Source organism: Dermacentor albipictus, chromosome 1 (assembly GCF_038994185.2).
Source record: "Dermacentor albipictus isolate Rhodes 1998 colony chromosome 1, USDA_Dalb.pri_finalv2, whole genome shotgun sequence".
In the NCBI taxonomy this organism is placed as follows: domain Eukaryota; kingdom Metazoa; phylum Arthropoda; class Arachnida; order Ixodida; family Ixodidae; genus Dermacentor; species Dermacentor albipictus.
The window spans coordinates 45,104,695-45,128,265 of record NC_091821.1 but is presented as its reverse complement, the minus strand read 5'-3'; positions in this window follow the sequence as shown (position 1 = coordinate 45,128,265).

Below are 23,571 nucleotides of genomic sequence, written 5' to 3'. Positions count from 1 at the left end.
AATCGCAAAAACGCCCCATATGATATAATATGTGCACGCTGATTATGCATGTTTAGAGTGAAGGAAATAAAAATAATAATTTCTGATTCGATGCCTTTCTCGCCATTAGCGAAAAAGGCGTTGTTTGACCATTTGCTATTGGTCAAACTTTTTCGGGCTGCACCCACTTTGTCTGTCACGCGACGTCTCGAAACCGCGAGAACTCACCGCGTCAAAGTGACGTGTACGCATTAAAGACGCATTAATATGTCGAACAAAATTGAAAGTTTTTCTGAGTAGCCGGGCCCTGCCCCGTTCCGAAAGGAGTAGAAGATGGCTGCCCGCCAATCGCTGTGGCACTGGCTACTCGGATCTGCCAGGGAGTATGGTTTTATTTGCGTATTACAAAAGATTTTACGTGGCCGTATAACGTTATTGAGACCTTTCAGCACGTATACCACATTTCTCTGGTAACTCTACTTTGCTGAGTATCTGTCTTAGCGGCATTTTTAACCTTCCGTTGCACGCCGCCGCGATTTTCGACCAGCCAGCGCAAGCTAAGTAAGGGGAAGCGGACCAAACGCAGACGCCGGCACCACCCTCCTCATCCGGTTATCTACTTCCTCAACTGCAATGGCTCGGCCCTGTCGAAACTCTCTCGACTTGAGCGTGCTCCTCTCCCAGGCTCAGCCAGTTAGATAAGAAAAACTGCTCGATGTATCGGCAATGCTAATCGCTTTGAAAGCAAAAGTGACATCATATAAACGAGAAGCGCGTGTGATTAGGCTTTTCAAACAACGCTGGTGGTTACCGCCCGATGCTTGCGTCGGTGGTTACGTACATTTGTCATCAGGAGATTGGAACAAAAGCAGATTGGAATAGTTTTATGTTATAGGGCCCATATACTATGGCTATTCCGAAAAAAAAAATCAGTTTCATTCGGCATATTAATGTATCTTCGTGCGTACACGTCACTTTGACTTGGTGAGTTTTTGTGGTTTCTGACGTCGCGTGACAAACAGGCAAAGTAGGCAGAGCCCGAAAAAAAAATTGACCAATAGTGGTGGGCTAATGGCGAAAAAGGCGCACAATCGAAATAAGTTTTTATGCGTTGCATATTGCAATAACTCAGTTCAGCCCTTGGGCGCGGCCGGGCAGCAACCATTGACCTTTAGCGCAACCACGTGACGTGACGTCACGACAGCCGGAGGAAAAGCTGGGACCCAACTCGCGCGGTAGCGCGCGGCCGCAGCCACCACCTAACTCCCGCTCCTCCCGCTAGGGGCGCTGCGCCGGCGCGTTACGTCACGGAGGAAAAGCTGGGCCCCAACTGGCGCGGTCGCGCCCGGCCGCATATTGCGCGGCCGCGCAATATGCAACGCATCATTGGCTTAACCAAGCTAACCCTGGCCATTTTTTTTACAGCGAAGCTGTTTATGCGTACATTGCAAGGTAAATATACCTGGTAGCGAAGCTTCCATAGGAGCCCATACGTTCAAAACATGGCGGTCCATCGCTGGTTCATGGGGCTTAGCGCCATCTGTATGTGGTGGGAACACTTCCGGCGGAAGAAAAAATTATGTGACGCCATGTCCATTAAAAGCAGAAGTGACGTCATTCTGTTTTCGAAGGCGCGAAATTTGTTTTGTTGTTCTTCCTTTGGAGCTATATATTCAAACGCCCCGCCATTCGACTTGATGGGCGTTTCGAGCTGTCAGCGTGGAAAGCGATGCAGGAAAAGGCCAGCCGTATGGTTGTCGAAATCGCATCCCCGCACAGAACATACTTTCTTTGGAGGCCAACGAAAGCTTTACGTGTAGAGTGCTGATCCTAGTGTCGGATGCCGAGCCCGTCGGCCAACGCAGTCGCACGAAAACAGCTACACAATTATCTGGCGGTCGTAACTCACTGCTTTTGACTGAACAGATTAAAAAGCAATGAAGCTACTCGCGTTACCAAATTCAGACAAACTTCGACAAGCAAGAAAGCGTAAACTGTGAGGGGGGCGTATTTCAACAGGTGATACGAGTGCGCCTTTCTGCCCATTTCAAGACGTGCATTGCATTGCGAGTGATAGTGGCATCAACGCCCCCTGTAGCGATGGGCGCTGAAAAAAAATGCATTTATTAATAATAATAAAATTAAACTTGTATTTTCTGAACTCGTCACGAGTATATAAAACTGACTAGGAATTTTATTTTCATTGAATGAATCTAACGGTGTCTCGTTTGAATTAAAAACGCGTTTTTCTTTCCCAATGTTTGTTCCCTCCAAACATAGTCGCGCTTCAATCGCTGCTCCCATAACCCCCCATGCTGATGTCGGTGACAATCTGTACTGAACCGCTTTTCGCCCGAAGCTTCGCGACCTATTTGAATCGACCTTGTACATTGTGCCATCGTTGTCGAACTTCGCTAAAATGGGGCCACGTGACCTAGTGGGAAAGGAAAAAAAAGAGCTCAACAGGGGGAAAGGGCTTGGAGTGACCCCTTTTCCCCTGTGAGAATGCTATCTTATACGCGAATCGTATACTGTTGTTACACGGTGCATTTTCGACGATCGAGCCATCGGCATCGAATTTATCGACAATTGATTCCACCCTACCACGAAAGAAACAAATGTTATGCTGGCGGTTTGCGTCCAACGAACTCCACGATTCAAACGCGATACTAGGAGCGTGTGGCTGCCGGCACTTATTGCGCCAGCAAGTGCGGCCAGGCGCGTCAATCGTCAAAACGAGTGCAGCGTCCCCATCTCTAGTGGTAGGCCTTGCGCCCAATATGCGGAGCTTTGGATTAGTGGTTCCGCGCATTGCATCCCAGCTACAACTGTGGGAAAACCACGAGTAGTGCATACTTCTGAGGAAGAAGGTGCCTACCGCGAGCGTCGGCGAGAATTGGCTCATGAACGGGCTCGTCATCGTAGGGCCGACGCCGAGCTGTGCGCCAGAGATGCCTAATGCCAGATGCCAGAAATGCCACAAAAAAAAAGCACTGCCACAGCATGTTCACCACGCGAAGCACGCAAAAGCGAAAATGAGGCGAAAGAATGGTGAAACAAAACATTTACAATATAGAATGCTTGCGAAGTTTGACTTGCATGGTGGAACACTCGGTGGAACTAACACGCCTTCGCTGTTCGTCCATCTTCACGGACTGGAAGGGGAGGGGATCTTTTTTTTTCGTTTGTTCAGTCTAATCATGCATAATTAGTGTGCACACGCCCTACTAGATCAGTAGCTCTCGCGGTTTTCCTGACGCCTCGTGACAGACAAGCGAGAAGGGGGGGGGGGGGGGGGGAAGGGTTCCCACGCTCTATCCATGTATACACACGCTCTGAACCAATCCCCGACGTGGTGTGCTGGACAGCAGCAGCCACAGCAGTTGCAGCAGTGGGAAAGACGAAGGAAAAGGCAAAGAAAGCTTCGCTTTAAAAAAAAAGGGTGGCTCGTGCGGAGAGCTCGTTTCAGTTTGCCGATCACGATGAGCCCGCTGATATTCCTAAATATTTAAGTTAAGTATTAGATTTTTGTTTAATTAATGACTAATTACCTCGTATCACCCGTCACTTGGACTTTTATTTCAAAATGGCTATTTTGAAATATGTCTAAAGATTCACGTACAAACACCAGGTATACGTAGACAGTGTATGCACTTTTCTCCAATGTGACAATTTGTGTTCTTGTATTGCGCGTGAAGTGTTTGGGACCATTCATATTGTGTCATTTTTTAACCACTTTCCTCTCTTGTGTCAGTTTGTGTATCTGCACTATATGCAGTGCTTGCAACACTTATCTTTCATTTTATAATCTCTTTTTTACCTTTGTGATATTGTGGGATCGATTTCCGTGTCACCCGTGTGAGAAGGAGTAGGCGGCACCTTCTGTTGATGCCAGCATCTCCTTATTTATTCCTGTCAAGTAAAGTGATGGAGGCAGTTGAATTCAAATTTACCCGCTCACGGAACCCCTTCAAACCACTGGATTCTGCGAAACCTGGTTTTCTTGCAGTTACTGATGCGAAAGCGTCAAATGGTCCATTGAGTAAAAAATGGCTGTGGCTTAGCTAAGGTTAAGCCCAGGATGTGAAGCATACTAGCCTTTATTTTAGTTGTTGAACCACTGTTTAGCCTGGTGAACTGCTGTTGCTTGGCTATATTTGGTTCGGCTAGACGAAGAAACAACTCATGCAGGCGAGCGCACGAGCTGAGACCCGGTTATGTAGCTACGCGGCCGCAAGCGAGCGCACGAGTTGAGCGTCCGCTTTTGCAGCTGTTATGACGTCATGTGGTAGCTACGCGGCCGCGCGCGGCGCAGCAAGGAAGAGCGCGATCGTGCGGCTAGTATGCTTCGCATAAAAAGCCGGCGGCGTCTGTGGCAGCGAAACTTCCCATTGGCTGCGAAGCCACGTCACGGACCCATCTGGCGCGCTCCTGGCGCTGGCTCGGGTCTCGACGGAGCAGAGGGGGTGAAACGATACATCTGCAGCCGCGGTATTTCGTCAGGGGAGAGGGCATCGCCGCGACGCCACATCATCCTCGCTCTCACTCTCGGTAGTCTGCGTTACCCGCGCGTTCCTTGTCGGCGCAAGCTTCGGTAAGGCCAAATCAAAACGCGCCATGCGTCTCAACTGGATCGCTTGCGCACGAGGAGTTCATAACTCGAAGGACCGCTCAGCAGCGTTCAATTGGACCTTAATGCTTTCGCATTCACAACTCATAAGAAGTGCTTAAGTTTCCTCGGATTTTTTTTTTAATATACTGACATTGCAAATCGGCAAGTGAAGAAATTCCAGCTTAACGCACTGCAACTGTCCAGCATTACGGCAGACATATGAATAAGGGGCAACAGAGGAGCAAGGAAGAAAAAGTATGCGAATCCCACGTACTGTAGGAATCGAAGTAAGCGAAGCTTTCTGAGCTGTTTAGTTTGACTGACGATAATTGGCGGTGACGTTGATGGCGAATGTTTAATTTCTTCAGCGTTTAGTGCAATACGAAGGCGGCAAGCTTATGTTAAATGTTATCTTGCGTGCACCACTGCTGTTTGTCTGCGTAGTACACACAACGAGACGTGTTCGCTTGAGGCGTTGCTGTGCGCCATTCTTCATAACCTCCGAGAAGGTTAATGTTGTCATTCCCTCACACGGCACATCGCATCATGGCAGAAGTGTTAAGGTACGTCCACACTCGCGGCAAAAATGTGCGCGACACGCCGCGCGCGGCAAGATTCACGAAAAGCGGCAGCAACGCGCGGCAAACGCCCGAATGGGTGCGTGACCCATTTTTTCGCGGCAGCCGCAAAACAAGCACCAATAAGAAGCGAGCCGCGCTGTTGTGGCGCCACCTGTCGCCTAAGCAAAGAACCATAATTTATTAAATTAAATTAAATTAATATAATATTAAATTAAATTAAATTAAATTAAATTATGGGGTTTTACGTGCCAAAACCACTTTCTGATTGTGAGGCACGCCGTAGGGGAGGACTCTGGAAATTTCGACCACCTGGGGTTCTTTAACGTGCACCTAAATCTAAGTACACGGGTGTTTTCGCATTTCGCCCCCATCGAAATGCGGCCGCCGTGGCCGGGATTCGATCCCGCGACCTCATAATTTATGGGCTCCGAGAATGAACAGTGACACGCACGTCGTAAAACCTCAGAGGCCATTTCCAGTCAAGGGGGCTGTTTTTGTTAAGCCTTCCACACCGCCACCGAGACGTCGACGAAGAAGTCGCCTCGCAATGGAGGCGTTTTTGGAAACCGTTCGCGGATATGCGTGCCTCCATGACAAATCGAATGTCGATATTAAGGACAAGGAGCTGCGCGCCAACCGCTGCCACATTATTGGGCAGCAGTTTGGCATGACAGGTGAGTAATTGGCGAAGGCGGGGAAGCAGAGTGTGCGCCTGGCCCTCAGTGTCCCTGTACCGCCATATAGCGCGCACCCAAAACTTTCTCATTCGCTTTCTGGCACGCCGGCGTCGCACAAGTAAAGAACGAATGAGTATTGTAGCGTATCCGACATGCCTGAGGGTGGCCGGCAGTGGCGCAAAGAAACGTAGACACTTCCGATGGAACACGAAGTCGGCAGAACGGAGAGCGCGTCGTCACGAGAAGTATCGAATGGAACGAGACAACTAGGGACTCCACGCCCCGTTGTCTCTTCTATATTCTTCTATGTTCTATAATATATTATGGTCTCTTATCGCATATAAATTACTCTTACCGTGTCTGGGCTACAACATCTAAATCTAACTTGCAAAAGCTGGTAATACTTCAAAAGAAAATCGTTCGGTATATAGAGAACGTTAATCGGCTTTCACCAACAGATAATACATTTCTCAAATACAGACTAAACCGCGTAGATAAATTATACGATCATAGATTACCAGAAACGATTTACTTCTCATCCGAATATGTTAAGAATTATTTTACATCCCTTGCTCAGCTAGAACTCTGCATTCACACGAAACATACTACACGTAACCCCGAGGCGTGTAAGGTACCATGATTTCGAAACAATTACAGCCTACAGTCCTTAACACATAATATACCGACTGTACTAAGCAAATATAAGCACACAGTTACGCTAAATAAAAATGGTTTGCGTGACTACTTTCTTTCTTTATAGTGACACTTTAGTATATTGCATTCAAGTGTGAAATGTAATTTTTATGCATACATGCGATGTGTAATGTTTGTTGTGTATAAAGCCTTCAGTGTATATATCATGTGAGTGCTACTGCCATGTAAGGGACTGGGCCTCCGTCAAGCTGCTGCGACAGCTTTTTGCCCAGGTGTCCCTCCAGTTCCTTTTGTTTCTGGTAAATAGAATTGATTGATTGATTGATTGATTGATTGATTGATTGATTGATTGATTGATTGATTGATTGATTGATTGATTGATTGATTGATTGATTGATTGATTGATTGCCGCGTGCCTCAAAACGCGACTGTGGGCTTGCCCGCGCGCGTCTACCGCGCGGGCGCTTGCCGCATGCGGCGTGTCGCGCGCGTTTTTGTCGCTAGTGTGGACGTACCTTTAGGCTTTAGTTGTGTTATGGGGCTGTACGTGCCAAAGCCATATTCTGATTATGAGCCACGCCGTATAGTGGCAGACTCCGAATTAATTATGACCCCCTGGGGCTCTTTCGCGACCACTTCGCTCCCGTAGAAATGTGGCTGCCACGGTCGGGATCGCACCTGCGACCTCGAGCAATGTCATAGCCGTAAAACTACCACTGTGTGGGCACAGAAGTGTGGAAATGACATGGACATCTATAGATGCTACGGTGCTACGATGTCGTCGAGGCGGTATACGGTGCTTTTACGCGGCTTTGAGTCTGGCACACCGTGCGTAAGTTGTCCAATTGAGAAATTTCAATGGTGTTTATTTTTCAGAAATAGCAGAAACGTACAGCACTGTACCTTGAACCTAAATTTATCCAGTTTGTCCGCAACCACTTTTGTGTCTAGAGGTAGCGTTTCCTCGTCTTCTCACGTCGCTTTTTCCCTCTCCCGCCCTCCCCTTATATATGCGAGTTGCGAGCGAAGGATCCCAAGGCTGTTATTCACTAGTTTCGTGGCTGCACCGGTTCTGCCCATTGTCCTGCCTGCTCTCCCCTAACTACTCTCTACCAGTTTATCCACCCCCACCCCCCTCTCGTCGGTTGCACTTAGTAGAAAGGTAAGCACTGCAGTTTCTGCAATGCTTTGGCGGTGGGTCACGCATAATTACAGCCGTCAAGAGGCTATTGTGACGACGCCCAGGAAGCTCCAGAAAGCATTGTGCACATGAGACGTGGTGCAAATGTCCAAACGAACTTCTCGCGTCGCCTTTCCTCTCTGCCACGCTCCTGCCATGTATATGTGGCCGCTCTGAACCACGTTCCAACGCATCGTGCAAGACAGCTGCAGCAGCAGTAGAAAAGTCGAAGTAGGAGGCAAAGAAAGCTTCGCTTTAATAGGAGCAAAGAACAGGGAGTGAAGATAGGAGATCGGAGATAGCTATACTAGGTAGTAAATAGGACAAGACGCTATATATACTCATATTTGCAGTTCACTGCAAAGTACCTATAGTTCACCTTAGTCCGCGTGTAACACACTTCACAGTGTTGGACAGTTTGGGAAACCCCTGCTTTAGAAGATACTTCCCTGCAGGTATTCACCTTTCCCCCACCCCCAGTGTAGGGTAGCAAACCGGATACTGTTCTGGTTGACCTCCCTGCCTTTCCTATCCTTGTTTTCTCGATTTCTCTCCCTGCAGGTACCACCAGTGAGGAGAAACAAAAAATTGGCTTGGCTTGCACGACTATAATATTAAGCACCATTGTTCTCTGGCTGCTTACTTGTTTGGTTCAAATTGTCAGGACCAAACAGGCGAACAAACGCGATATACCTGACATCACCTGTGACACTGCTCCGTTCAGGTTTCACATTTCAGGTTTAGTTATGATTGTTTCCATGATTATAATGATGATGATCGAACTTTGTTAAGAGCAGACCAAGTTGTTTGGTCGCCTTCCTTGCGGGGCGCCCTTCTCAGTCCAGGAAGCCGTGTGACCTGGCCGCCTGCCTTTCCCTGTTCACCAGCTGACGCTGATCATCAGGGTTGAGGCTGGTGAGCTGAGTATCCCACTACTCCGGTGTAGGATGGGGGATCAGGGAATGTCGGTGTTTCGGTCGAGTTTCCATACCACGTGGTACAGGGTGTTTTGCGCGCCGCAGAATTTACAGTCGCATTCGCAAAGCGTGGGGTAAATGAGATACTTCGTGCCTTATAGGAAAGCGTTGGTTTTTCATCATCGTTATCACCATCATTAGCCTGTTTTATGTCCACTGCAGGACGAAGGCCTCTCCCTGCGATCTCCAATTACCCCTGTCCTAATTTCCTAATTTCATCGCTCCACCTTGTCTTCTGCCGTCCTCGACTGCGTTTGCCTTCTATTGGTACCCATTCTGTTACCCTAAGGGTCCTACGGTTAACTGACCGTCGCATTACGCGACCTGCCCAGCTCCATTTTTTTTATCTTAATGTCAATTAGAATATCGTGCTATACCCGTTTGCTCTCTGATCCAGACCGCTCTCTTTCTGTCTCCTAACGTTATGCCTAGCAATCTTCGTTCCATCGCTCTTTGCGCGGTCCTTAACTTATTCTCAAGCTTCTTTGTCAGTCTCCAAGTCTCTGCCCCATATACCATATGCACTGGTAAAATGCACTGATTGTACACCTTCCTTTTCAATGATAATGATAAGCTTCCAGTCAGGAGCTGACAATGTCTGCCGTATGCTATCCAACCCATTTATATCCTTCTATGAATTTCCTTCTCATGATCAGAGTTCCCTGTAATTATTTGACCTAGGTAAACGTACTCCTTCACAGACTCTATAGAGGCTGACAGGCGATCCTAACTCTTGTCCCCTTGCCCGGCTATTCATCGTTACCGTTGTCTTCTGCATATTAATCTTTAACCCCACTCTTACACTCTCACTGTTAAGGTCCTCAATCATTTGTTCTAATTCATCTGCATTGTTGCTGAATAGAACAATGTAATCAGCAACCCGAAGGTTGCTGACATATTCGCCGTCGATCCTTACTCCTAAGCCTTCCCAGTTTAATAGCTTGAATACTTCTTCCAAGCACGCAGTGAATAGCATTGGAGTGATTGTGACTCCCTGTCTGACCCCTTTCGTTATAGGTATCTTCCTGCTTCTCTTGTGTAGGATTAAGACATATGTGTAATCTCTGTAGATATTTCCCATGATATTTACGTAAGCCTCCTCTACTCCTTGATTACGTAGTGCCTCCATGACTGCGGGTATCTCTGCTGAATCAAATGCCCTTTCTTAATCTATGAAAGCCATATAGAGAGGCTTATTGCACTCTGCGGATTTCTCGATAACCTGATTAATGACATCGATGTGATCCATTGTAGAGTATCCCTTCCTGAAGCCAGCCTGTTCACTTGGTTGACTAAAGTCCATTGTTGCCCTTATTCTATTGGAAATTATCTTTGTGAATATTTTATATAATACTGGGAGTAAGCTAATCGGCCTATAATTTTTCAATTCTTTAACGTCTCCCTTTTTGTGTATTAGTATAATGTTTGCATTCTTCCAGTTTTCTGGCACCCTTGCCTCAGTCCATAGGCACTTCATATAAAGAGTCGCCAGTTTTCCAAGCATTATGCCTCCTCCATCTTTGATTAAATCGACTGTTATTCCAACTTCTCCTGCCGCCCTTCCTCGTTTCATGTCTTGCAAGACCCTTCTGACCTCATCGCTAGTTATAGGAGAAGTTTCTGTATCCTGTTCATTCCGGTTTCTAATTTAGCTATCCTGACTCATCCGGGTACTGTGCAGGTCAGTATAGAATTCTTCCGCTGATTTTACTATATCTTCGAGATTGCTGATGATATTAGCCTGCTTATCTTTCAGTGCATACATCTTGGATTGTCCTATGCCAAGTTTTCTTCTCACTGATTACATGCTGCGTTCATTTTTTACTGCTTCCTCAGTCTTTCTCACGTTATAATTTCGAATATCCCTTATTTTCTCCTTGTTGATCAGTTTTGACAGTTCCGCGAATTCTATCTTATCTCTTGAGTTTTACTCTTTCATTCTTTGTCGTTTTTTATTAGGTCCTTAGTTAATTGGGAGAGCTTACCTACTGAGAAATCTTAAAAATAATGGCCAGAGACGGATCGTCACACAGAGATGCTTCTGCAGCGATAAGGCGACGTCGCTCCCGGAAACGAAAGTCTACGAAATCCTCTTCCGGTTCAAGGGAAATGTCTCGTCTGGCAACGCTTCCTCCTGTTCCATTTGTCTCCAGTAAGAGCACGAATGTCAACGAAAAAAGCGGCCATGCTATTCATGCTTCATCAAATGAGGTGTGGCCAGCACTGCCGAAGACATGCCATGCGCCAGAGCCACAGCACATGACTCGCCACTTACAGTCAAATGTCACTACAGTTGACCGAATGCGAGACAAGGATTCACAAGTGATTGCTGTGCTGAAATCGCTTACGAATGTCATGCGTCTACTACTGACAAACATGGACACTCCGGCTGCTCGTAGCGCACTGCAAGTACTGGATCGACGCGCTGACTCCAGTACTTGAAAGCATCGCATAGCACCATGGCCCGCCCCTCGCTGCCCTTCCACATGGAAGTCAAGCAAGCATCTCTACTGCAGTGGAATGCCCGTGGTCTCAAATCGAGAATTTCAGATTTTAGACATTCTGTCTTCAGAACCGTTTTCCCATCCTCGTAATTTGCGAACCGAACGTGCAGAATGTTATACGCATTTCTGGCTATGAGGCATTCATGTCCTCCACCTATGGTGCTGTGAGCAAGGTAACTGTATATATTAGATATACGTGTTGCACCCAGTCCCACCTCACGACGACAACCAGTACGTTTGTTTAATTGTAAAAACGAACAAGCTTACATTCACAATCGTCGCTGTTTACATTGTTCCTTCAAGTGGCTTCGACTCAACGACTGCACGATGTGCTATCAGCGACACCCGGCCCTACGATTCTCACCGGAGGTTTTAATGCTCACCATCCGCTTTGGGTGAGTTTGAAGATGGACTCTAGGGGAAGGAGACTAGCATCCTTTGCCACACAGCACAACCTTTACTGCCTCAACGATGGTAGTCCGACATATTTACGCGGGCTTACGCTTAGCAGCGGCCTAGACTTGACCCTGGTATCTCGGCGTCTTCAAAGAAACGTGCAGTGGTCTCCGGACATCGAATCACATGAAAGCGACCATATTCCTACGTACCTGAAGATCAAGGGACTATTTAAATACTCCTCCACCACCCTCCGGCGAATTGATTGGTCGGCGTTTCGGTCGCACATTGAGGGAGGAGGTCAGCAAGGGAACCATTCAAGTCTGGAACACGAAATTCAAAAGGCCATGCAAGAGGCTACGCGTAGTTTTCAGCCTTTCCCGAAATAGGAAGAATTTGAAGCCGAACTGCAGCGACTACGAGCAATTCGCCGACGGGCTGAAAGAAGATACAGGAGAACTAAATCCATCCATGATTTCCGAGAGGCAAGGCGGACGCAAAAGAAGATTCGAGGCCGCATCGATGCACTACACTCTCAAAGATGGAAACGTTTCTATGAGTCCTGTTTCTGCGGAAACGTTTCGTGGATCCAACGCGCATGCGTTGGATCCACGTCAGCGATTATCTCAGATATGGAGAACCGTGCGTGGACTTCGCGTGTCACCGCAACAGCGTGTTCCTTTCAAATCCCTCGCTTTGCACCAAGGTCGCAGCGAAATTGACGTTGCTGAAGAATTTTGCTCAAGACTTGCCAGCTTGCAGCTCCAAAGCGCACTTACACGAACTTGGAGCTGTCTTCAGAGAAATGCTGCCTTATTACATTCACTCGGAAGGCAATGAAGCGTTACTCTGTAAGTGTCAACGGACAAGCAGTTGCAAATACACGGAAACACCGCTTCTTAGGGGTTTTATCGACCGCGACCTATCATGGAGCCTGCACGTTTCATACCTAAAGAAGAGGTTAATGACAATAATACATCTCCTCAAATTTTTCGGCGGAAAGTCATGGGGCACATCGGTGCGGTCAATGCTGCAGCTTTATAACGTCTTGTTCCTCTGTTTCTCAAGATACAGCCTTCCTGTGTTTGGTAACACCTGCAAAACAAATCTGCGTATACTCCAGGGACCACAATCTCAAGCCCTAAGGAAGTGTCTCGAACTTCCGAGGTGTGCGTCTACAGCGGCAACATTGTGATAGCTCGAGATCACCCATATATACGTACTTGGCAACCGAAGCTCTCAGGGCGCACATTCGGCACGTTGCCCGACTACCTTCTCACCATCTTGCCGCTCTTGCCGCAGAAAGGCCACAGGCAACTTTCATTCGTATAATTGTCGCCAATCGTACCTCACTGTCATCGAACTACGTGCCTGCAGCAAGACCATCCTCACCTTTATGGTGCCTGCACAGACCTGAAATACGTCTCACCATCCGAGGAATCATGAAGAAAGCCAACATGCCGTCGTTTGCCCTGAAGCAAGCCACATTAGAACTTTTACATGAGGTGCACAGTGGCCACGTACACGTTTACATCGATGGTTACATCTGCAGGTTCAGCTGCCGCTGTAGTGAGACCAACAAGATCCATCAAAATACAGCTAAAAACGTCACATGTATCATCAACGACAGCTGCTGAACTGGTAGCCCTGCGTGCGGCTCTTCATTTCATTCAGGAGGAACAACCCCATGCATGGTCAGTCTTCTGTGATTCCAAGGTAGCCCTACAGAGTGTACTCTCAGCACTGCGCCATGGATCACATGAGCAGCTCGTCGCAGAGATCAGAGCAGTCCACCATCGCATAGTTGATGAAGGACACGATATAATATATCAGTAGTTGCCTAGTCACTGTGGAATACATGGCAATGATCGAGCAGACGCAGCTGCCCGATTTGCCCATGACAGCATCAACTGCGTTGCCATTCCTCTTTCAAGAGCCGACGCAGCGAAAAACTTTCCGCACTTGCGCGTGACCTCACATTAGCTCAGTAGACTTATCTGAGTTCACAAGTGCACGCCTTCATACCCTGGACCCTAATTTACAGCTCCGTGTTCCGCCCGAGCTTCCACGACGTGACCGCACCCTTCTAGTCCGTCTATGGCTTTGAGTAGCATTTTCAAATGCGTACTCTTTTCTTATCGGAATGGCCAACAGCCCACTTGGTGACTTCTGCGGGTGCAATGAAACAATTGAGCACCTTCTTTGTCAGTGCTCTCGTTTCAACCCGCAAAGAGCAGTCCTCTCAGCCACCCTAGACCAACTGTACAAGCGCCCAATTACAGAGAACAAGATCCTTGGAAATTGGCCTACGCGAACATCAGCGCGATCCGCTAGGAAGGCGCTGCTGCCATACTGAAAGACACGGGACTTTTTTACAGATTGTGACTTTACACTGTGTGACGTAGGATTGTACTGTGACACTGTGTAAGACTAGGAACGTCTTTGCGGGCTGCGTGACAGTGCCCACAGAAACAGTTCGTGTGTACGTGCGTGTACATGCGTGTGTACGTTTTTTTTCCTGTTTTTATCCTTCTCTCTTTCACCTATCTCATCCCCTTGCTCCTCCCCCAGTACAGGGTAGCCAACCGGAGATAATCTCTGGTTACCCTCCCTGTCTTTCCTTCGCTTTTATCTCTCTCTCTTACCTACTGGTTGCTTTGGTGCCTTACCTATAACAAACAATTGCTGCCTCTGAAGCCAGCCTAGTTACGGCTTCATTCATTATCTCTATGTCATCTTCATCTCTCTGTTCTAAGGCTGCATATTTGTTAGCAAGTACCAGCCAGAATTGGTCTGCTTTTACCCTTACTGCCTCTAGGTTGACCTATTTCTTCTCGACCAATTTTACTCCTTCTCTCTTCAAATTGAGGTGAATCCTAGCCCTCACTAACCTTTAACCATTGCACTTTACCCTACCTAACACTTCTACATCCTGCATCATGCTGGGATCAGCAGAAACTATTAAATCAGTTTCATTTGTTGTTGTCTGTAAATTATCGCGCCCACTTTCGCGAGCTTCGAGTTTGGCGGGGTATAGATTCTTTTATTACAAAAAAATTATGACTGCAGTTGAAGCTCCTGCTAGTAACAGCGCAAAATGTAGACAAGGGACGAGACAAGAAGACACCACAAGCGCTTGTGGTGTCTTCTTGTCTCGTCCCTTGTCTACATTTTGCGCTGTTACTAGCAGGATGGAAAACCAACAAGCCCAAGCTGCTATTCTAGTTGAAGCTCGATTTAACGAAGTGATGACCTCGCTCGAATTATGTCGTTAAATCGGTAAGTTCGGAAAATCGACTAAGGAATTTTTAGGTCCTTCGAAATCTAGTATTGTAACGTAGCGGCACCCAAAAGGTACCGCGGCATTGTATTTCACGCTAACCCACGCCTTCTGCGTGTAAAACGTCCGCGAGGGCGGCCCAGCTGCCACCGCCTCTAGCGCCATCTGGTACGTCAGAATGCTACAGACTGCTGAGTGCGTTGTTTCGTGCATGGGCGCGGCGTGCAGCCTCGTCAGTATAAAGCGAGGGCCGTGACTAGGGCGGCTACATGTTTTAACGCGATAGCGTTAGAGCGCACGCTCGAATGATAACCCGCCTGCGTCAAAATTATAAAGAAATCACAGCTTTTTTTACTCATTTATTTCTGGAAAAGATTCGTTAAATCGGGTTATAACAAGCTAGTTTCTTTAATTCGGCTTGATGACAACATAGAACCTTATGGGTACTTGCCGGGGAACGGAAATTTATTCCTTAAATCGGGAACTTTGTAAAATCGGGTTTCGTTAGATGGAGTTTTAACTGTAGATGATTATTGACAGAAACTAGGCTACCGCAAAAGCTGCGGCTTCCGGGTGCTACAGGAGCAGTAAAAGTAGTCGCAAATAGGTTTGCAAGTGTACAACATTTGACATGTGTGTTGTGTTTGGAATATTTTTACCATTCATCACCTACTTCGGCACATCTCGACAAGAGACACGCAGCGGATATTCGATAGTAAACGCAAACGCGCCCCGAAACCGTATACGCCTCGGTGGCGGAGAAGCAGGACCGATCGCCACCACCGACCACAGCATCAAAACTTGCAGCCACCACAAGGCTCTAGAGCGATCGCACGGACGCCTCAAAGAGCCTGTTGGCGATCGGTGAAGAACGACGCCCGGCAACTTGGTTGCGCGATATATCACGTGGCCGTAGCGAAGAAAGTCCAAGTACGAAACCGGGCGAGAGAGCCAAATAAAACTTTTGAAAGCGTCAAACAAATCGCTTCAGCTTATTAAAGCAACGATGCGCTTGACGAGTGTGTTTGTTGCAGTGTTGATATTTTGGTAGTGGACCCGCCGTGGTTCCTCAGTGGCTATGGTGTTGGGCTGCTGAGCACTAGGTCGCGGGATCGAATCCCGGCCACGGCGGCCGCATTTCGATGGGGGCGAAATGCGAAAACACCCGTGTGCTTAGATTTAGGTGCACGTTAAAGAACCCCAGGTGGTCAAAATTTCCGGAGTCCTCCACTACGGCGTGCCTCACAATCAGAAAGTGGTTTTGGCACGTAAAACCCCAAATATTATTATATTTTGGTAGCGCTTGTTGTTTCGTTGCGTAATTCCACAGAAAACAGAGCGGTGACCGGCGCACCCGTAGTAACAGATGGCTATACGTGTACGACGACTCATTCCTGTCCTGCGTTGAGCCATGTCGGGCAATGACGCACGGAAGTCGGCGGGAGACCTCGAGAAAAAGCGCTTCTGTGGTAAAAATTAAATGCATGAAATGGCATGGTTGCATCACAGTGGCCCTGCCTTTTTTCTTCTCGCAAATGTACTCTATATATAGTAGAGAGAGAGAGATAATTTAATTGAAAGAAGGCAGAGAGGTCGGCCTGAGCTAAGGTGCTCTAGCCTGCTACTCTGCACAGGGGTAGGGGGAACGGGGACATAAAGATGTGATGAGGGATGATGATGACATAGCAAGAGAGATGCGCAAAGGCGAAAGCAAGTTCAACACTCTGATGATATGTCGTCCATGAAGCCACAATCAGGCTTCGCATCAAGTTTGTAGTCACCAGTTTGAGTGAACATAAAATAAAGGCGTTAGGACGAAGCTGGTGGGGGCCTCCCCTGCGTGAACAGCACAAGCGCCAAACAAAATATTTATAGAAAAAGACCTGCGATAAGCGGCTCTAGCACGGCGAGCACTTGTAGGGCACTTTTAGCGGCCGGAGTCTCGAGACCACCGAGAATCACGCGCATTGATTCTACTAGGTGCTTCAGCATTTTTTGTACACTCTCCTCATTGTGTTCATCTCTTTGCTTGCTCGTAGTGTCGCCGGTTTCATTGGCCCTATGATTCTTGGCTTCATGGCGCAGAGGACCGCTAGTGCCCGCTGGCAAGGCCGTGGGCCTAGAGGGCAGCAAAGGCCATTCCCTGTCTGTATCAGCCGGTGGAGGTGAATGTTTGCCGCGTGCTCTCGTCGACCTTGGATTATCAGTAGACGCCGTTACCGTCCTCGGTGGACGCGCAGGCAGAGGTGACCGTGGTACTTCTGCCACGCTAGGTAGTTCTCCTGGAATGGTTTTGTGATGCTTCTGTCGCGAGCGTTGGCCACTTTGGCGAACAGATTGAGCAGCCTCTGTACGCGAAGATTGGTCTCTTGCCATTTTTCGAAGGATACGAACCTCCTGTTTTATCTTCGGGCATTCCTTCGAAGTCGCTTCGTGAGAGCCAGTGCAGTTGGGAGACGCCTCACAGTCGGTGGTATCATGCTCTCCGCCGCAACGCGAGCAGGTGGCTTTGTTTCTACAAACGGCGCTCACGTGTCCTAACTTGTGACATTTCCGGCACTGAATAGGCCTCGGAACGAATGGTCGTACTCGGTGTATAACGTAGCCCACTTTGACAGACGCTGGTAATGTCGAAGAAGCAAACGTTAACTTGATGCATCGGGAGTCCCCCAAGCGGTGAATGTCAAGAATGCGCACCGATGACCTCAAAAGACTCTTGAGGTCCGCATGCTTGATTTCAAGCTCTACGTCGGAAATTACTCCAGTTGTTGTCTCCTTCCCGTAAGTAATAAAGGAGCGGACGGGGATTGCGCTTAACTGTGGAATGTTCTTTAACTTCTCAAGTATTGCGGAATTTTTCACATCTATTGTCAGGATGTTCTTGCGAGCGTTGATCCTGATTTCGTTAATTTGCCCAGGGGCCACACTTTCAAAATATTCGGTGAGGAACTGCCTGCTGAGGGAGTTCATGCTGTGTGACGTCGAGAGTGGCACGTAAGAAACCATGAAGGATTCTTGCTCACTCTGATACGATGAAGTCGCCTCAGTCGACATACGGCGCATCTTCTTCATGCGGCGGCCCATGACTACGGTGTACTCGCTGTCAGAGTCCATGGCTTCTGGCGTTGAGCTCTCCCAGGAATCGAGCTGGTCCGAGCTTCCAAAGGCACGTCCTCCAACATTGAGCGATGAAGTAGACGACTGACCTTGTTCAGGTGGTCGTGGGTACATCTTCTTGCTCATCCTTGATGAAATAACTCTCACGAAAATGACAAGAACGTAAAAAAATGTATAACAGCGAGAGGCCCAGAACACCAGTGAGCTCTGGGCACTTCTTTCTCTTCCTCCTCTATATATATAGTAAAGCTACGTCAAATGAGCCGGAATATTAGTGAAGTTTGTACTGACAAACAAATTTCGCGTATAGGCGTCCTGTGTGCTGTTTTTGTTGTTGTTTGTTTGTTTGTTTGTTTGTTTGTTTGTTTGTTTGTTTGTTTGTTTGTTTGTTTGTTTTTCATTCGCTTCTGGTGTCGCATCCCAAGCATCCGCATCGTTACCTGCTGTACAAAGCACGATCAGGAAATTCCGCGTAAGCTTGTCTGCTGAGCTACACTTTCCACTGCATGCCGCCTAGCAGGCCTAGCTAATTCGGCAGTGCATGCGTACGGTGAAATAATAAATATTTCGAGCCATTTTCCCCTGAGCGATGGACAAAAACTCCATCAGGGGCAAACCGTGTCCCTGTTTCGCATTCACTCAATCAATCAATCAGTCAATCAATCAATCAATCAATCAATCAAAAAGTGAGCTTTATTTAAACAATTCAAGGAATGCGTACAAAATAGTTGGACCATGCAATAGCCTATGTGGCTAGTAGCTGGTCCAATACACAAAAGTACATATACAGGTCAACCAAGTACATATCTGCTCAATCAGCAAGAACATTATTTACATGAACAAGTACTTTTTTTTAAGGAAGAGCTATTACGTTTGGCTAGACAAGAAGAAGCGTTTGCATACAAGATCAATATTTCTGGTTACCTTTATTTCCACAGGCACAGTGTTCCAAGTTATAGCGCCAAAGAACTATAATAATCGTTCACCGTAGGCATTACTACAATAAGGAAGGTTTAAGTTAAAGTTAGTTGCTTGCCTGGTGTTTGCACGTGGGAAGTTAAATATGGTGTTGGGTAAGGGAAAGTTGGTGTTGAGTATTTTGTGAACTAAACAAGTGATCTTATAATTTATTAACACCGTGAAAGAAAGAATACAAAGGTCAGTAAACAGAATGCTACTTGGGTGATAAACGGAGGAAAATGTTATTATTCTTAGGGCGCGTTTTTGCAACTGCACTATAGGTGTTAAGTAAGTTTTATAGGTTAGGCCCCATATTTCACAACAATAGCTTATGTTGGTATGAAACAAAGAAAAGTATATGCATCGAAGCAAAGCACGAGGAAAATATTGCCGGGCACGGGCCAGTGTTTAACAGCTCAAAGCGAGTTTTCTACAGAATACGCTAATTTGTTCTCTCCAGTGCAAGTGACAGTCTAAAGTAACACCTAAATATTTAAATGAATCAACACAATCCAGAGTTTGGTTCGCTAGAGTCAAAGTGAACGCACTGTAGTCTAGTATTTTCCTGTTAGAGTGAAATATGATATACTTAGTTTTATCAGTACTTAGGGCTAGTCTATTTTCTGAAAACCATTTAGCAACTTTTAGCAGTTCACCAGATATAGTGTCTTGTAATGACGAGAGTGAGTCGCCTGAGTACACTAAGGCGGTGTCGTCAGCGTACATCAAAACTTTGACTTTGACTTTATTGAAATTAGGCAATATGCAGTTGTCCGGGTGAAGAGGGCTAAAGGTGACACACGTGGTCACCTGACTAGGCGGCCCTAGACACCCTGAATTCACGCAGGCACAGTTTCTACATGGTAAGTTGCGAAGTACAATTTTTTTTTTGACAAGTGCCTCCGGTAAATCATTTATGTATAATGAAAACAGAATAGGGCCTAAGACCGAGCCTTGCGCTACACCGCATACGATATCGGTGAAAGCAGAAGGTTGTTTGTTAATTACCACTTGTTGCCTTCGTGCCTTAAAGTAGCTGTGGATGAATTGAAGCGCGTTTCAACCGATACCATAAGATTCCAGTTTTTCTAACAGTATGGAGTGACAGATTGTATCGAACGCCTTTTATTTATATTAAAAAGAATTGACACAGCAATGTTATTCTTGTTAAGAGCAGAGTTAAAGGAACCCTAAAACGCTTTTGACGATTTTCTACAAACGTACTGAGTCGTTAGAGTAGGTCCTTCTGATCATTAATTGACACATCTAAGTGCTCTGCGTAAAGCGTGTAATTTATTATAAGGTTTTAAAAATGCACATTGCTTCCGATCGCAGCGCACTGCTCGGCGGAATTTTAAGCCGCCCCTACCCATATGACCGAAGTCACCCATGTGACGTCAGTGGGGCGAGCTATCCGATTGGCTGACCAGGGCGCGTGATTGATAATTTTTCCAACTTTATGGTAAACAAATGATCTTCTTAATAGTTGGAATGTTAGTTAATTTGTTTTTATAAAAAGAAAGTAACATAAAGAGAATGCACAAGAACAATTTTTCAGTACACTTAAGCACTTCCGGCACACAGCAAGTGTCGTCTGCTTGTGTTACAACGTACTCCATTTTGACGAGACCTCCGCGGTCAGAGTAGGTCTCAGTCTTTTCGCGAGCACTATGATTCGACTTTGTTGCCTTGTGGACTGCAAACGTAGCGACTGGCAATATGTCAAGCTGCGACATCGTGTCCCTCTGCAAGGCAGCGTACGAGCGAACTGGCTGCTGCGCATCGGACTGCAGCTATCCGATCGGCGCCAGGATTTGCGCGTTTGCGGCCGTCACTTTACACCGGAAGATTACTAACGCAATAGCGTTTCGCGAGTCCCGTATTAGGGCAAACGTAAGCGCAAGGGGACAAGGTCTGGCCGCTTGACTGTGCCGTAACGGGATGAGCCGAGATGAGCAGAAGGGCAAATGTGAATGGTCTGCACGGTGCAGCCACCTGGTGGCATGGAGCTTAACCATACGCAGTAGCAGCAACGAAGCGTATTCTTTTTTGCTGCTGGTGCGTATTTCTCGCAGGAGTGTAATCATGAACACGTTGTTTTTATAAATGTTTAACATGTTTTACACTTGGTTAGAGCAATATTAGCGCTTTGTTTGGCTGGTTAAGCGCTGCGCCAACAAGTGTCTGGACCGTGCAGACCGATCAGGCCGCTCACGTACGTCTACGCCAAAGTTCCTTCATCAGCTTCAGTTTATGCCTCCAGTCATTTGCCGAAATGACCAGCTTGCCTGTGGTTACCGGAATACCAGACACGTTCGGAGCTACGACAGAATGCTCGCAACGCACGCTGCTTCGATAGCTCTCGCTTAGGGTCGACAGCCAAGCGGCTAGCGGAGAGGTTTCGCACGGGCGTGGGCGGGCTCCAAACAAACGGAAGTGGACGATGTGACGTCGCATCGTGACGCAGGACCAGTAAAGGCGGAGCTTAGCCCCGCTTGCTCGGCGAACGAGTTGAGGAGGAAAAGCATGGCTGGGGAGAAGGGTAACTTCTCATCGCTTGTAGCTCCATTAATACGTAACGCTTCATTTAAATTGTGGTGCGAATGTTCTACTTAAGCTGTACCCTACGCATCTACAAAATTTGTCCGAACCGTTTCAGGGGCCCTTTAAGGGAACGCGAAAGTGTTAAAACTGCGGTTGATGAAGATCTACCTGCCACAAAGCCATGCTGCTGCGGGTAGATAACGTTATTGCTTACAAGAAATGCATTTAACTGTAGTACAATGAGCTTTTCAAATAGTGTGTTAACTACGCTAAGAATTGAAATAGGTCTGTAACTACTCGGATGGTTCGGATCACCAGTTTTGTACACAGGGATAACCTTTGACACTTATTTGGGTAACCATTACTACTTATCGCATGGTTAAACGCGTGACAAAGGGGCACGCATAAGACATCAATATTGTTTTTCAATATCTTAACTTGAATACCGTCAAGTCCGGATGCCATATTAGCCGATAATTTGCCTACGATACTTTTCATTTCCTCAAGAGTTATTTCACGAAACGAAAAATCACTGTCGACACTTCCCTGGATCCTGGTTGTGGGAATTGCAAGTACAGAGTGTTTTGACATATTGTCACCAATTTTTGAGAAATAATCATTGAAGTCATTAGCAATCTGAGGGGACAGATTTTCGGGAGTAACATACTGTTTATCCTGTAATCCTACTACATCTCTTACTATTTTCCGTATTTGCCTACCATTGCCATTTATTCGTTTAATCAAGTTCGTACAATAGACCTTTGATTTGCGAATTAGCATAACTGATTTGTTTCGAAAAAATTTAAACTAGCTTTTGCCGTAGTTGTTAGTTTTGTTATGTTTCAATTTATTATAATAGTAGTCTGTCCTTTTCAGTAGGGCAAGTATGGACTCATTCATCCACGGACATATGGCGTAATAATAGCTGCGCCGTGAAGCGTACCGCGATTCTTCTATCGCATTTGTAATGCAGTCAATAACGTTTTGACATTCCGTGTGAACGTTTTCATTGCAGAGGTTCGGTGGACCAGCGTCAAGCCAGTCAGTCAGCGACCTCTCAAATTATGCCGCCGCTGACACGGAGTCTCCCACGCGACAGTCCTGCATGATTTCCGCACGCGTGCGCGTGCCCGCATTCTTTCCGACAGCTTTCTTCAACCGGCGTCGCGCATCTGCAAGCTATCCACGAAGTGAAGAGCGGGACAGCCTCTTCGGCGAGGTCGGCAAAATCCAGCAGGGACGTCTCCCAGATGGTCCGACCAGGAACTGTGCGGCAAACGCCATGGTGCCGACGGCGCTTTTTTTTTTTTTTTACCCAAAGCACGCGACCGCCGCGGGCGCGAAGTGACGTTCACTCAGGTAACATGTACGGCAGTGGAAGTATTAAAATGCGGATGTTTTGTTTTTTTCTTTACTTGAAAACGTTGTGTCTTGCCTAGCATAATAACGTCGCTGCATGCCATACTCACTGCCAAGCAATCACTCGCGTCTCCCGAACTAAACCGCATAGCGAAATGCAGAAAGGTTCGCGGACCCTCACTATATACTCCTGAGCGCAGCTTCTTACTGTTCATCTGCGCCCGTAAACATCCGTTTAGTATATGTGTTCCCGTTTTCATCATTCACACCGTATTACTGCAGGTGCAAATAAGCAATTCACAAGTGTGCCACCGCGTATTTGCAATTGCTAGTCCGGCTGTTGCCGGACGCGTGCTCGATATTGGAGGCATGAGCAGCGGCTACTCGCACGTTTTGTGTGCAGGATTATAATAGCCGAGAAAGGCCGCAAAGGACCGCAAGCCCGCTGATAAGGATTAACATTTTTACTGCTTAACGTTAACATTTTTGTGCGTCCAATTAAGTAAATGGGTATCGCATGCGTCATATATGCACTGCATGTTGCTTTCCATCTCTTGCGACAAATAATTTCGTGTTTTTGATTATGGAGTGCTGACAGTAAAAGGCGCGGAACAGAAGTCGGAATCTCTCACGCACCGGCCGAACAAAATTATCCTGCAGGTACGTAAATGAACCTACGAAACCACGTACACATACTTTCACGCTGTCAAAACCTGAAACTCTGGTAATTACGCGCGTGTTTGAGCACACC